At 39.7% G+C, this 14,505-nt stretch overlaps 2 non-coding genes across 2 annotated transcripts; one reads left to right on the top strand and one right to left on the bottom strand.

Moving 5' to 3' along the window:
- Positions 1-10,570: 10,570 nt before the first annotated feature.
- Positions 10,571-10,642, top strand: Trnap-ugg. Its single transcript has one exon. It is a non-coding gene; the product is annotated as a tRNA-Pro (tRNA).
- A 227-nt stretch (positions 10,643-10,869) lies between these two features.
- Trnap-ugg lies at positions 10,870-10,941 on the bottom strand. The gene has a single exon. It is a non-coding gene; the product is annotated as a tRNA-Pro (tRNA).
- Positions 10,942-14,505: the final 3,564 nt, after the last annotated feature.

Genomic DNA, 14,505 nt, shown 5'->3' with positions numbered 1-14,505 from the left:
AAAATTTTTACAAAGAAACAAAAAATAAAAAACTTTTAGAAGCAGCTAGGAACAACCGAAAATTACTTTTTAAGGCGGTAAATAAAAAATAATGTAATATTTATTTTTATGTAATTTTTCTCAATTATTTTCATATAGTTTAAACCATTACTGATGTTAGTTTTCAAATTTCTATATTTATACGAGGGCGGTTTTTTTTAATGTAAACACGTCTTTAAACTTGCTTCCGTAATGGGAGGCAATTCAGAAAACTGATGATAACAAAATCGGGGAATACAGTTTGGCATTGCAGCTACATATCTATCATCTACATCCAAAATTTAATTACACCACTCGATAGTTAAAGGATCAAAGAATTCATTACGTTGAGTGAGGAATGTGACGCATCGCGCGCGGCGGAGGAAGAAGCGCCGCCATTTTGAGGTCGTTTCGCCGTATCACATACTTTCCGTTTAGTATAGATTTTGACTCGGAAAAGCTACGACGCTCGTTTGAGTTTCAATTTACAGCTCTCGTCAATATTTATCGATTGCGTACACAAAACATTAGTGTGGAATAGAAATGATGAATATATATGATAGGGTGAAGCGGTGCCGGGAACGTAAAAAAAATGAAGGCGTCCGAGCGAATCAACTACGGCGCAAGTACTGTACAGTACATCTGCCGCTGGGGCGGCCTAGCCTATGCAAGTGGATGATGTAATCGCTTCTGTATTAACGCCGGGCTGTGTAGACATCGGTTGTGTGCTATCGCCGATTATGAAGACACATTGGGCAGCAGCTAGTGCACGTTTCACTACTACGTTTGTCAACAATCCATTACCCGTTAACGTACACGTATTCACTTAAAACACACGGCCGTGTCCCCGACACAGCCACACCCCACTTTTTTCAACCTCCGATGGTTCATAAAAAAAAAGACAAGTTTAAATAACAAAATGAATTTATTACCAAAAGTTAGGTACAAGCATGGTTACTTTTCGACATAATCATCGTGAAAATTGAGGAATTTGTCATATCGGGGGACGAGCTTTTCCATCCCCTTGTCATAGAATGTTGCCGCCAGTGAATTGAGATGGCCTTAACAACGTTATTTTGAAGATCGTCGTTAGTCTCAAATCTCTGCCCTGCTAGCCACGTTTTCAGTTCAAGAAAGAGGTGGAAGTCTCCATCACCTTTAAACACCCAGAGTATAGCCCCGATTTAGCGCGAGCAACTTTCACCTCTTTCCTGAACAGGAAAAGTGGCTAGGAGGTCAGAGGTTCGAGACTAATGACGATCTTCAAAACAACGTTAGGGCCCATCTCAAGTCATTGGCGGCAACATTCTATGACAAGGGGATGAAAAAGTTCGTCCATAGATATTCCTCAATCTTCACGGTGATTGTGTGGAAATGTAACCGTGTTTGTACCTAACTTTTGATGATAAATTCATTTTGTTATTTACACTTGTCTTTGTTTTATGGACCATTGGAGCTTGAAAGAAACCGCCCTCATATATCATGTACTGTACATGTTTACCTTCTAATTAAAAAAAATATTTATCTTCTATTCACGATAAAAAAACCAAATTTTTTTACTTTTAAGTGTAACATCCTAATTTTAAAATGTCCGGGTAGCAATTTTGAAAAGGCGGCAAAACTGTCTATACCTGATAAGACCATCAATGCATGGTTTTAATAAGTTCCTTGCCACAGTGTGGTGAGAGAACGTATAGGAAGTAGGCCACGCGTATCCGAAAAACAAATAGAAGTTCACCAGGAATTTTCGCGAAGCCAACGCAAAACAAGTGCGAATATCACATTCCCATCTGTCTTCCATTGTCACTCCCTCCCACTTGATGCATATTGTACAGGAAATCAAAATGGCGAACAAGTCAGAGACTAAGTTTTGCTGTTGACATGATCGAATCGACAGAAATCTCGATTTCTTATCTCTGTTCAGTTTACTAACGAGTTCACCTCTCCCAAGTCGGGTGCAGTTAACTGCCACATCATCCTTATATGAGGTTCCGAAAAGTCTCACATTGTTGAAAAGATTATTAAAGATAGCCCAAAGGGCAACGTCTGGGGTGACTTGATGAAAAATGCAATTATCGGACCCATTTTTGTTGAGAAGATAACACGAATGTTTACCTTGATATGCCTAAGCAATTTGTTTTTCCAAATGGAAGATTTGCATCCTAACATCTTTTTCAACAAGTCGATGGCCCCCACTGAAGCTTTTTTAAAACTTTGCTTTGTGGGCACTAAGGGAACCCATCCCTTAGTGTCCACAAAGCGAAGTTCGATGGGACAATCCGGTGGCGCGTATATAAAGCCGACTTCCAGGGGGAAACAGTTATTTGCGCGTCAGGAAAAGCCTAGGGTCAAATCGTACGTGGGAGGTGAAGCGGGAGGCAAGGATGAAACTGTTTTATTATAATAAACTAATGCTTACACGAATGTCGACTGGTAGTGCACGTCAAAAGATAGATTAACAATTCAGCACAGTACAAAATAACAGAATTCGCTCGTCGGTTCACTTTTCTAATATCTCGTAATGATCGGTGATGGTGCTTGTTGATTCCAGACGCCCCGGGCTGAGAAGATGATGATGCTCATGAGATAGATAGTCCGTTGTCTGGATGGTGCTTGCCGAGGTGGAAGAACGACGTCAATGTTCCGATGCAGGAATATCAACGAACCAATTAGTCGCGATTACAGTAAGCGAAAATCGGCCATTCGACCTTGAGATTCGTGATTTTATAGGATTTTTTCCTTGAATCTCACCTTTTGATTGGTCCTGTAGGCCCTTCCTCGCTTCCCGATTGATCTCTCTTTTGGTTCTAGGTGAAAACCGAGATTTATTCGGTTCACGAGAAAGGTCCGATTCGTGACTTTTTGTCGACTCTGACCAGGTTTGTTGATAAAACTATAATCTGTGCTCTCATAATTTAGCCTATTGTTTCTATTTCTGCCAATTTTTGGATTTTAATGATCGCACGTGATGTTTTTCTAACCGTCTATCTTTCGACTTTTAACGTAGATCGATTGTTTATGAGCGCTCGTGTCAAAGTTCTATCTTCCCTGGCCGACATTCCACTTGATCCGTTACGTCATTCGTCTTCGCGTTTGTTTTAACAACTACAGATTTTTCTTTTTTCTTTCTCTCATCTCCCTTGCTTAACTAACATGACCTTTAGTCCGACTTGACAATAGCGTTTTCGCTTTTAACATGTAAAAATTAAGTTTTAGTTTCGACCTATTCTGGAACTTTACAGGAGGGATGGGGCCCAACATATTCGGATGTTTTTTCGATTGTTTAGATTCGATTCCCCAGTGCGAATGGTCGATAGCTATAAGGCAAGACCATAGATATACAAGGTGGTCCATTTTAATCAACCATTGGAATAACTCGAACAATACGCACCCTACAAAAAAATTTCATTACATCAAAGTAGATTTTAATTAATTAATTAAAAGAACCACAAGATGGGCTTTCGGTTTTATTATAGATGACGTTACAATCGCTGAAAAAGGAGTGAACTCCATTTTCTTAAATTAAAAACCGCAATTTTACTGCATCAAAAATAAACAAACTATTAACTGAAACATTCCCCCCTGAAAGATGCACTTACTACACGCTTTGAAGTTTTATTTGGCCGTCAAAGCCAGCACGCGCGCATCTGTGTTTATCTGCGAAGTTCATTGAAAAAAAGAAAGAGAATGCTTATAAAATCACTAGGAAACTATTATTATTTGATGGAATGAAGATTATCGTCTTCTCTTTATCACGAGCTTGAGCTTGAGAACTTTAACACACTGCGACACTAGTTCTGAGTCAGTTCATTGTTTGAAAGAAAGAAGAAAGAGAATGATTCCACCAATCTAATATATATTTTTTTCTTTATAGTTTCGTGGGGTCCAGGCGAATGAATTAGAGGGCCTCATATACAATGTTGACTTCAGATTCTTCGGGGAGAATTTTTAGGTGAGATAGTTTTTTTTTTAATAAAAGATTGATTTGGGGCTCCCTGTTAGTTGAAGCCCTAGGCAATTGCTCTTTTTGCTCATGAGATAACGAGCCACTATTTTTTAGCATTTTTCTTCCTTTTTTGAATAACTCCACTGATATCCACAGATGTGCTCTCCGCTCCCTCTCTCTCTTTCTTCTTCCCGTGGATATTATATTATAAATCATACTATTAATTTCCAAATCTAGCAATAAAAGAAGAAAATATTTGTAATTTTTATTATTTACGTAATAATAAAATATGGAACCATTATACATAAATTTATTGTTCATTTAATAAATTAATGTTTATACTGTACTTCATCTGCGTATCGATTTGATCTTCGTATGCTTTATTACTATCAAGTTTATACTCTCACTAATAAAGTCAATGCTTACATAGTATAATAAACTAATTACATATGCCTACAAAAAGCTTTAATCTTGTAAATATAGGCCTACTATTAATAATATATTGTTCGCTTTCATAAAACCAAAAGTCGATACATCAACACCTGACACTGGTTGCATGTCTTGCGTGTGATTTGTGACGTCATGTGCAATGACCTCAATGCAAGTCAAGAAGCGCCGATTGTAGGAATGATATCGGGGATCAAGGTCCTAGAATGTCTCTCGCACGGAAGAAACGATTCTCATTGGTTGCTTATTTGACGTCATTTAAATTCCGATCGAATCCTTACGATCAAAATATTATTGATCAGAAGTGCGTAGTTTTAATTACACGCTAATATCTCATTTATTATGATTCCTACTTACTTATAAACCATTTTAAATTTAAGACAAATCCAGAATATTGAGCACATGTGTGTGTGTGTGAATTTTAGTTTAATTTAGAATTTAAAATGATTAATGTTAATCATAGCTTTTTCATTTTTTAAAAGGAAGAGTGCATTTAATATACTAATTATATTCTATTAATTACTAAAGCATATTGCATTTTCGTGTATATAGTATCGGTCTTTCACAATAACATGTATACATTTCCTATAGAATAATGAAGCATAGGCACACAAACTGGAAACTTAATTCGACTTTATCGTTGTATTAAAACTGGTCTTCTAAAAAACAACTTCGTTCAAGTAAAGAAAAAATAATACTAAATAATTAGGTTAATTTGAATAAATGATAATTAATTAAAATATAAAGAATTATAAGGAGGTTTCTAAAATGTATGTATTTCTTGTATAATAAAATGAAAATACTGTAGTCAAATTTGAAAGTTTTTTCCTTGTTTACTGTTGTGAAACAGTGGTTCGATATTCGGATGACGTATGTCCGGAATCCGTCAAGAACGAAACATGAAAAATCTGCTTCAGATTGCATTTCTAAGCATGTCAACGCCATATCGAATGTTTGTCATTCAATCCTACTGATGTTTAGATCTAACATTAAGCAGGCAAAGACGAACAGTAACAAAAAAAGAACTTTATTAGAAAAGGTTAGAACTGTCACAGACATCCTCGGGCAACACCCGGACAAAATCCAACGAACTTTCGCGCCTTTTCTTTTTTGACGTTGCCAGCCACTCTTGTTGGCAAGTGTTGCCAGACAGAGTTCGTGATCTTGGCAAGTGTTGCCAGACAGTGTTCAGGATCTCTGGCGCTGGCGGCCACAGCTACTCCCCCACCAGTGTCTGAGACACGAAACGAACGGGAAACGATACATGTCGGCCAGAGCGCGTGGTAGTTTGTCGCGTTGGGGCTCGATCTTCTGTCGTATGTTTAGTCGTCGCTGGTCTTGGCATTGGAGACGTTGGGGGTAACTGGTCCGACTCGCTCGCTGCGAGAATAAAAGCCGGTTTCAGGCGATCAATAGAAACTACAGTTTCTTTTCCCTTTATGCATAGAGTGAATGTCTTGCTACCGCGTGACACGACTTCGTAGGGTCCATCGTATGGAGGCTGCAAGGGCTTCCGTACAGCATCATTGCGGAGAAATACGTGGGAACATGAGTGCAGTTCTTTGTGGATAAATGGGTTGCGATAGGAGTGGTGCACAACAGGCACTGGTTTTAAGTTCGCCATCATCGTTCTGAGTTTTTCGACGAAAGAACATGGATTGATGTCCTGAGAACCTGGGACGAAAAATTCTCCAGGCAATCGGAGGCTGGTGCCATAGATCATTTCAGCTGCAGTAATATTGGTGTCTTCACGAAGCGCAGTTCGCAATCCTAACAAGACTGTAGGTAGTACTTCCGTCCACCTGTCAGTAGAGTGGCATTTGATGGCAGTTTTAAGTGAACGATGAAAGCGTTCAACAATGCCATTCGCAATTGGGTGGTATGCTGTTGTCCTAACTCTTTTGGCACCAAGAAGTTGAGTGAGGGATTTGAATAGGCTAGACTCGAATTGACGTCCTTGGTCAGATGTTATTTGGGCAGGCACTCCAAAGCGAGATATCCAACCTGAATATAAGGCTGAAGCTACTGTTTCAGCCGCTATATCTGGCAACGGGATTGCCTCAGGCCAACGAGAAAATCTATCGATGATTGTGAGGCAGTATGTTGAGCCGTTGGAAGGTGGCAATGGACCAACAATATCAATATGAATGTTTAAAAATCTAGCGTCTGGAATAGGAAAGGTTCCCAAAGGGCTAGCGACATGTCTCTGGATTTTCGACCGCTGACAAGAAATGCAGGTGCGAGACCATGTCTGGCAGTCTTTACTGATGGACGGCCAAACAAATTTTGCTTTTACCAATCTGGTTGAGCCCCTTACACCTGGATGGGACAGGTTATGGACAGTGTTGAAAGCAGTGCGACGATAATTAGGTGGAATGTATGGACGAATGCGACCTGTCGATACATCACAGTAAATTTCGACATCACTATCAGGAAGTTTAAACTTCTTAAGTACAAGTGATGAGTCACTTGAAGTCAGGAGAGACTGGAGCTCAGGATCTTGCTGTTGGTCTTTTGCAATTTTGCTATAATCTATAGATGGGCTACTAATTGATTCAATACGGGAGAGAGCATCAGCTGGAACATTATCGATTCCCTTTATGTGTCTGATGTCTGTCGAGAATTGTCCTATAAAGTCGAGATGTCTCAACTGACGGGGTGTACATTTGTCGTGTCGTTGCTGGAAAGCAAACGTCAATGGTTTATGGTCTGTGTAAATGGTGAACTGTCGTGCTTCCAGCATAAATCGGAAATGTTTCACAGCCAAATACACAGCCAGAAGTTCTCGGTCGTATGCAGAATACTGACGCTGAGAGTTACTCAGCTTGCGGGAAAAGAACGCCAGTGGCTGGAGACCTTGTGCTGTAACTTGATGAAGGGCAGCGCCCACAGCAGAATCAGATGCATCGACGTGAAGTGCAAGGGTAGCACTTGGTGAAGGATGGTGTAGTAAGGTGGCTTCTGCTAATTGTGATTTACATGACTCAAATGCCTGAATAGAATTGTCAGTCCATTTAATCTCACGTTGGTCGTTTTTCTTTGCTCCTTTAAGTAGGTCGTGCAAAGGAGCTTGGTGATGGGCCGCATTGGGTAGGAACCTACGATAGAAGTTCAAGATGCCCAAGAACCTTCTCAGTTGTTTGAGGGTCTGTGGTCGCTTCTGTTGAGTTACGGCAGATACACGTTCCGGAAGTGGCATAATGCCGTGGGGAGACACCATGTATCCTAAGAATGATACATGTGAGGCAGCAAAAGTACACTTGGATGCATTGATTTGCAGACCGTACTTGTCTAGGCGTTGAAACACTTGCCGCATGTGCATCTTATGTTCCTCCCACGAAGTGCTAGCGATGAGGATGTCATCTAGGTATGAAAAGCAGAAGTTTAGGCCTCGCAGAACTTCATGCATGAATCGTTGAAATGATTGGGCTGCATTGCAGAGACCAAAAGGGAGGAAAATGAATTCAAATAGCCCAAATGGCGTCGTAATGGCTGTCTTTGGCACATCATCTGGGTTAACTGGTATATGATGGAAGGCCCTAACCAAATCGATCTTGGAAAATATTCGAGCTCCGTGTAGATTTTGACCAAAATCGTGGATGTGTGGCACTGGATAGTGATCGGGAACAGTTATCCTATTCAGGGCACGGTAGTCTCCCGTAGGTCTCCAATCGTTACGGCCCTTCGGCACCATATGGAGGGGAGAAGCCCAGTTGGACTTTGATGGTCTGCATATACCTAGCTCCATCATGTGCTGGAATTCTTGCTTTGCTACTTGCAGTTGAGCCGGGTGCAATCTACGAGGTTTAGCAAATACGGGTGGACCGTGTGTCTCGATATAATGCACTGTGTTGTGCCTGACCTTATCTGAAAACGGTCGAGGACGAGTGAGATGTGGAAAGTCCTTGAGGATATCCTGCATTGGGGAATTGCTGATTATAGTTTTGACTGAAGTAGGTGGTCCTGTATAATATCTTCCTCGTGTAGTAAGGGAAGTCAGGGGGTCAACCAGTAATCTGTTTCTGATGTCGAGAATGAGTCCAAAGTTGGCCAAAAAGTCTGCACCGATTATAGGCTTCTGCACATCAGCTATGGTGAATTCCCATCTGAAAGAACGTCTTAAGTTGAGGTCAAGTTCTAGCACTTTTGTTCCATACGTCGAGATTTTAGAGTCGTTGGCAGCATACAATTCAACCTTTGTAGGCTGATTCTTAGTGCGGTTGGGAATGATCGATAAATCTGCTCCAGAATCAATTAAGAAATTTAGGCCAGTTTTGTTGTCATACACAAACAAACGGCTATATTTAGGAGCCAGACTGGACCCACAGGCCGTTACTGCGGCTGGCTGCTCTCGTTTCCCTGATCAGCAGTTCGATTAAAGGAACACGGCGAACGACATTTCCAAGCAGCTGATCCAAACTTACTGTGGTAGTAACAATATCCCTGACGACTGAGGCTTCTTCCCCGAGAGCGTGAACTAACGCGGTGCCTCGAATTCGGGTTATGTCGGTTTCTCTCTCTACTACGATAACGGGGACGAGCAGTACGCGATACATTAAGTTCTGCAACCTTCTTTGTGAGTTCTAAAATCTGCAGTTCAAGGTTTTTGATTACGGGATTTTCGTCTTTCAAGTTGATGCTGGCCAGTTGGGTTGGTTCTGTAAGTTCAGCAACCTTGTCAGCAAGGATGGCTAGCTTGTCTAGTTCATCACTGCTAACAGCCAATACGGTCTGAATATTTTTGGGGAGACGTTGGAGCCACAAGTTTCTAAGAAATTCTTCGGTAATTTTGCCCGCTGAAAGCTCCCTCATTTTACGGAGTAAAACGCTGGGTTTCTGATCCCCTAACGCCAGATCTTCAAGCAGAATTTTAGCCTCTTTAGCAGCGGAGTTCTGGAAAATTTCGAGGAGTCGATCTTTAAGTTTAGAAAACGGAGCCTCGGCTGGACGGTCAAATACTAAGTCACTAACATTAGATAGAATCTCCGCGTCCAGGGAATTGATTAAATAGTTGTACTTAGTGTTCTCACTTGTAATCCGATTAATGGCAAAAGCCGCGTCTAGCTGCACAAAAAATAATTTGATGTTGGTTTTAGTAAAGATAGGCATTTTTGCCTGTACACGTCCGATTTCCAACTCGTTCTGTTCCGCCATTCCGGGCGCTTAACTATGCGGCTACAAAGAAAGCGGGATAGTCTTGGATAAAGCTTAGCCTGAGTCACGTACTCCTAGTCTTCGGTAAGATTTACCCACCGTCTTCCTATCGAATTTACGATTTAGAAACTGATCATACCTGCATATCCTGTTAAAAAAGTTCCATCATAGACACAGAGTTGTTCGCTATCCAATTCAGTCGAAAGTCCAGGTAGTTCATTAATCGGATCACGTTCGGGTCACCACTTTGTCATTCAATCCTACTGATGTTTAGATCTAACATTAAGCAGGCAAACACGAACAGTAACAAAAAAGAACTTTATTAGAAAAGGTTAGAACTGTCACAGACATCCTCGGGCAACACCCGGACAAAATCCAACGAACTTTCGCGCCTTTTCTTTTTTTGACGTTGCCAGCCACTCTTGTTGACAAGTGTTGCCAGACAGAGTTCAGGATCTCTGGCGCTGGCGGCCACAAATGCATCGAAAAGTTTCCCTGTGCCTACTCACAGTGAAGCACATTTGATGCCTTTAGAGGCCTGTGACTTATTAATCACACATTTATATTTGTAGGCCTACTGTAATAAATAAAACCTAACATATAGCTTAATTAATAGCGGGCCTACAGAATATCATCGACAAACATATAAAATAAACTATATTCTTTATATATTCATTACCTGTATTAATCTAATGCCAATATTAGGCTAATATTCTATAATAATCTAAATAATATATTATAAGATTTTATATCTTGAACAATTGTTAAGTGAATTATTTGATGTTTAATTAAAAGTATGTCGGTTATTAAAGTAAACAATTCGAAAAAAGAGGCCAACGGCAAGTAAGTCATATTATTAATGGCTTACCATTGGATAATTTATTTTATAATTTTTAAATCTGTAATTAAAAACAGATGTCTTATCTGTTCGTATGGATATATTTTTTATGTATACAAATATACGAGTAAATAAAAAACGAATAAGTAGAAAGCTTTTAGGTAAGTGGCTCGTTGGTCTAGGGGTATGATTCTCGCTTTGGGTGCGAGAGGTCCCGGGTTCAAATCCCGGACGGGCCCGATTTCCTTTTTTGTATATAAACTAATAACGCAAGTGTTCATTGAAATAATACTCCAATGAACGCGAAATATATTAATTTTTAATCTATGACGCCGTCGACCTAGTGTTTATTATAAAACAGTTTTCTTTTTATGGCGGAAGGCTAACTTCACACGTTTATTTACAATTACGTAGAACTATTTTGTAATTCTGTGCAATTATCTTTCTGTAAAAAAAAGCAAAAATCGGGCCCGTCCGGGATTTGAACCCGGGACCTCTCGCACCCAAAGCGAGAATCATACCCCTAGACCAACGAGCCACTTAAGAACTTTCATATTTTTCCTTTTACATTTGCAAATACAAAAATTAAAGATAGATTCAAAATAAATCATTAATTCAGATAGCATTTTATATATCACTTAATTACTGCGACAATGATATAGCGCTAAATAGACGCGCTATTACGCCATTACCGCGAGAGGTAGCACGTAGCACTTGCCTGCGTGGAATATAATAGTGTTTTGCTCCTGTACATCGTACTTTTCCTGTTAGCAATAGAGTCGTGCCGGTAATGTATCTAACACCGCTCAGGGGAAAATTTTGAATGGAAATAACGTGACTTGCGGAACAAATCGGAGGTTCATCTATAGTTAATCTGGTCCTTTTCTCTTACGATTTCCATGTCTGGTCTCGACTTTCATCTATCTAACTCTGTTCTCCAGATTAAGGAAGGACAAACAGCAGACAGACAACAGTAGAAATTTACAGGCCTGCAATTTTCAAATTGCAGTCCAACAAGTACCCGTAACCGAGTGGTTTTATCCACTCGGTTACTGGAGGGTACTTGTTGGGGGTCGGGAGTTCGGGCACGGCCAACGGACCGACAACGTGACGTTTTCTCGGTTTTCTACATGTTAGTGACACCTAAATAGGGACCAGCTTTACATAAGTCTTTCCGGGATGCATCCTCCTTGGCAGATCGCTCACGTGTCGCATTGTAGTAACCAAATAAACCAAATCAATTCTAACGAGAGATTATTTATTGTCGTCGTCGTCGCAATGTTCTCAGTTCTTTTAGTGGTGGTCTTGCCCCTGTACGTCATACTTTTCCTGAGTTAAAAGTTGAGTGAAGAGGGGCAAAACGAAGCCCGAAACGTGTGTAAGAACGCGTCTCAATAAAAACTGAATAAATGAATGAGTTATGCCAAGTGTTGATTATTACGCTACGGCTTCAATTTTCAACAGAATAATTTTCAAACTTGAATTGGAATACAGTCGATTCCGTTTAATCGGGGCAGCCGCTTTATTGGGCCAAATCCTAAAGAACGGAAACCAAACTAATAAGTTACTACATAATTTAATCGCTTGAGACAGTAGCAGAAAAGGAATTTAGCAAGTTTTGATATATTTTAGGGATCTTCCGAAAATATGTAGACACTGCGTACATTAACGTCGTGTAGGCCTAACAATTGGCAGAGACAAAGAGATTTTGTCTTTCGCTCGAGCAGTTCAGTTTTTCCGGAGGGAGTAACCTTAGCGGGACGTATCACACGGAGATCCCGTCTGAGATGGACCTGAATGCGAGCTACTGCTCTTGACCTGACGATCCCCTTAAAAGCGAAGGGATAAAGATCCCCAGACAATTTTTCGAGGTCTCTCGACAGAGTTGGAAGACAGCTAGAGTTTCCTTGGAAGGTATTTTGTGCGTAATTACGTCTAGATTCGAACAGCAGTCAACCGATCGTCGAGACCAGCATCCGGAGCTGGCAGATTCTATGGATGCTCGTGCCGAAGTGGCCCATCTCCACGTAAAGGAAACTGCTCAAAGGAAGACCGTAAGGAGACTTTTGGACGAAACCTTTCATTTCTCCCTTTTTAGTTAGAACATGTTCTAACTAAAAAGGGACAAATCGAACGAACAACCCTTCTACAAGTCACTACTAATACTGTATTTGGCAACACTAGCGTGATGCGAATCAGTTATCTATCGTCGTGAGTCTGGCAAATTTATAGTACAAATATTTTCTGTATTTTGGTTTAATAAAGCATTACAATAGATACCTAATTATTATTTTTATCTACTTATTACATATTTTATTTTAGAATTTATTATTAATTCGTTCAATTGGGGCAGCCGCTTAATTGGGCCAAAATGGATTATTCCCAACGTGTCCCAATTAAGCGGACTGTATTACCGTTACGTCATAACTACATAATTATGAGAATTATTAATATTTAAAAATAAAATTCGAGTATAAATTGCCTTATTTCATTGATTAGAATCTGATAATTTAAAAAACTATCGCGTGTAGAATTAATTCTAAGTTAAAATAATTTTTTTGCAGACTTTTCAAATGAAACTTTATTTAAACTAATTTAAAAATTAACGCAATTTACATTATTGTTTATCACTTATTTGAAGATAGGATTAATGGTTCCAAAATGGTAGCAAAATTAAATATAAATCTTGCACAAAATCCCCTTAAACCAGACTTTTACATTTACCGACAATTGGTAGTGTAATTATATCATGTTATAAGCAGTGCTGCCGTTTCTAGGGTAAGAATAAATTTATTATAAACGGAATTTATTAGTTTCATACGAACAACGTTTAATCAAAATGAATTTATGCAAATTTGTTCTATACTTATTCTAAATATGCTTTGGTCAAACATAGTATGTGGAGGCGAAATTTTTAATGTCGTGGTAGTGATACTGCTGAAGAGGGGACACGTTAGCCCGAAACACGTATGATATGTGTACAGAAAAAACTACTACAGGTGATAAAGAATTTTTGATTTTTCTGATTACGAACTCTTTGTATCGATAACCAATACACCAGTATAAAAACCTATTAATAAATTATGTCCACGTAGACAATTTGTAATAAAGCATAATTAAGGACTGTAAGGCAACTAAATTTATTTAAATCATATCTTATAAAAAAATAAATCTCACTAGAATAGTACCATATGTAAACTTACTGTTTTATCCTATTATATTTAGAATATTTACAGGTCTGCAATTTTCAAATTGCAGTCCAACAAGTACCCGTAACCGAGTGGTTTTATCCACTCGGTTACTGGAGGGTACTTGTTGGGGGTCGGGAGTTCGGGCACGGCCAACGGACCGACAACGTGACGTTTTCTCGGTTTTCTACATGTTAGTGACACCTAAATAGGGACCAGCTTTACATAAGTCTTTCCGGGATGCATCCTCCTTGGCAGATCGCTCACGTGTCGCATTGTAGTAACCAAATAAACCAAATCAATTCTAACGAGAGATTATTTATTGTCGTCGTCGTCGCAATGTTCTCAGTTCTTTTAGTGGTGGTCTTGCCCCTGTACGTCATACTTTTCCTGAGTTAAAAGTTGAGTGAAGAGGGGCAAAACGAAGCCCGAAACGTGTGTAAGAACGCGTCTCAATAAAAACTGAATAAATGAATGAGTTATGCCAAGTGTTGATTATTACGCTACGGCTTCAATTTTCAACAGAATAATTTTCAAACTTGAATTGGAATACAGTCGATTCCGTTTAATCGGGGCAGCCGCTTTATTGGGCCAAATCCTAAAGAACGGAAACCAAACTAATAAGTTACTACATAATTTAATCGCTTGAGACAGTAGCAGAAAAGGAATTTAGCAAGTTTTGATATATTTTAGGGATCTTCCGAAAATATGTAGACACTGCGTACATTAACGTCGTGTAGGCCTAACAATTGGCAGAGACAAAGAGATTTTGTCTTTCGCTCGAGCAGTTCAGTTTTTCCGGAGGGAGTAACCTTAGCGGGACGTATCACACGGAGATCCCGTTGAGATGGACCTGAATGCGAGCTACTGCTCTTGACCTGACGATCCCCGACTTTTAACGTAGATCGATTGTT

The sequence above is a fragment of the Centruroides sculpturatus genome, unplaced genomic scaffold (assembly GCF_000671375.1).
Source record: "Centruroides sculpturatus isolate CEXI.00-Female unplaced genomic scaffold, Cexi_2.0 scaffold32, whole genome shotgun sequence".
Taxonomy (NCBI): domain Eukaryota; kingdom Metazoa; phylum Arthropoda; class Arachnida; order Scorpiones; family Buthidae; genus Centruroides; species Centruroides sculpturatus.
This window is presented reverse-complemented; position numbering and strand designations above follow the sequence as displayed.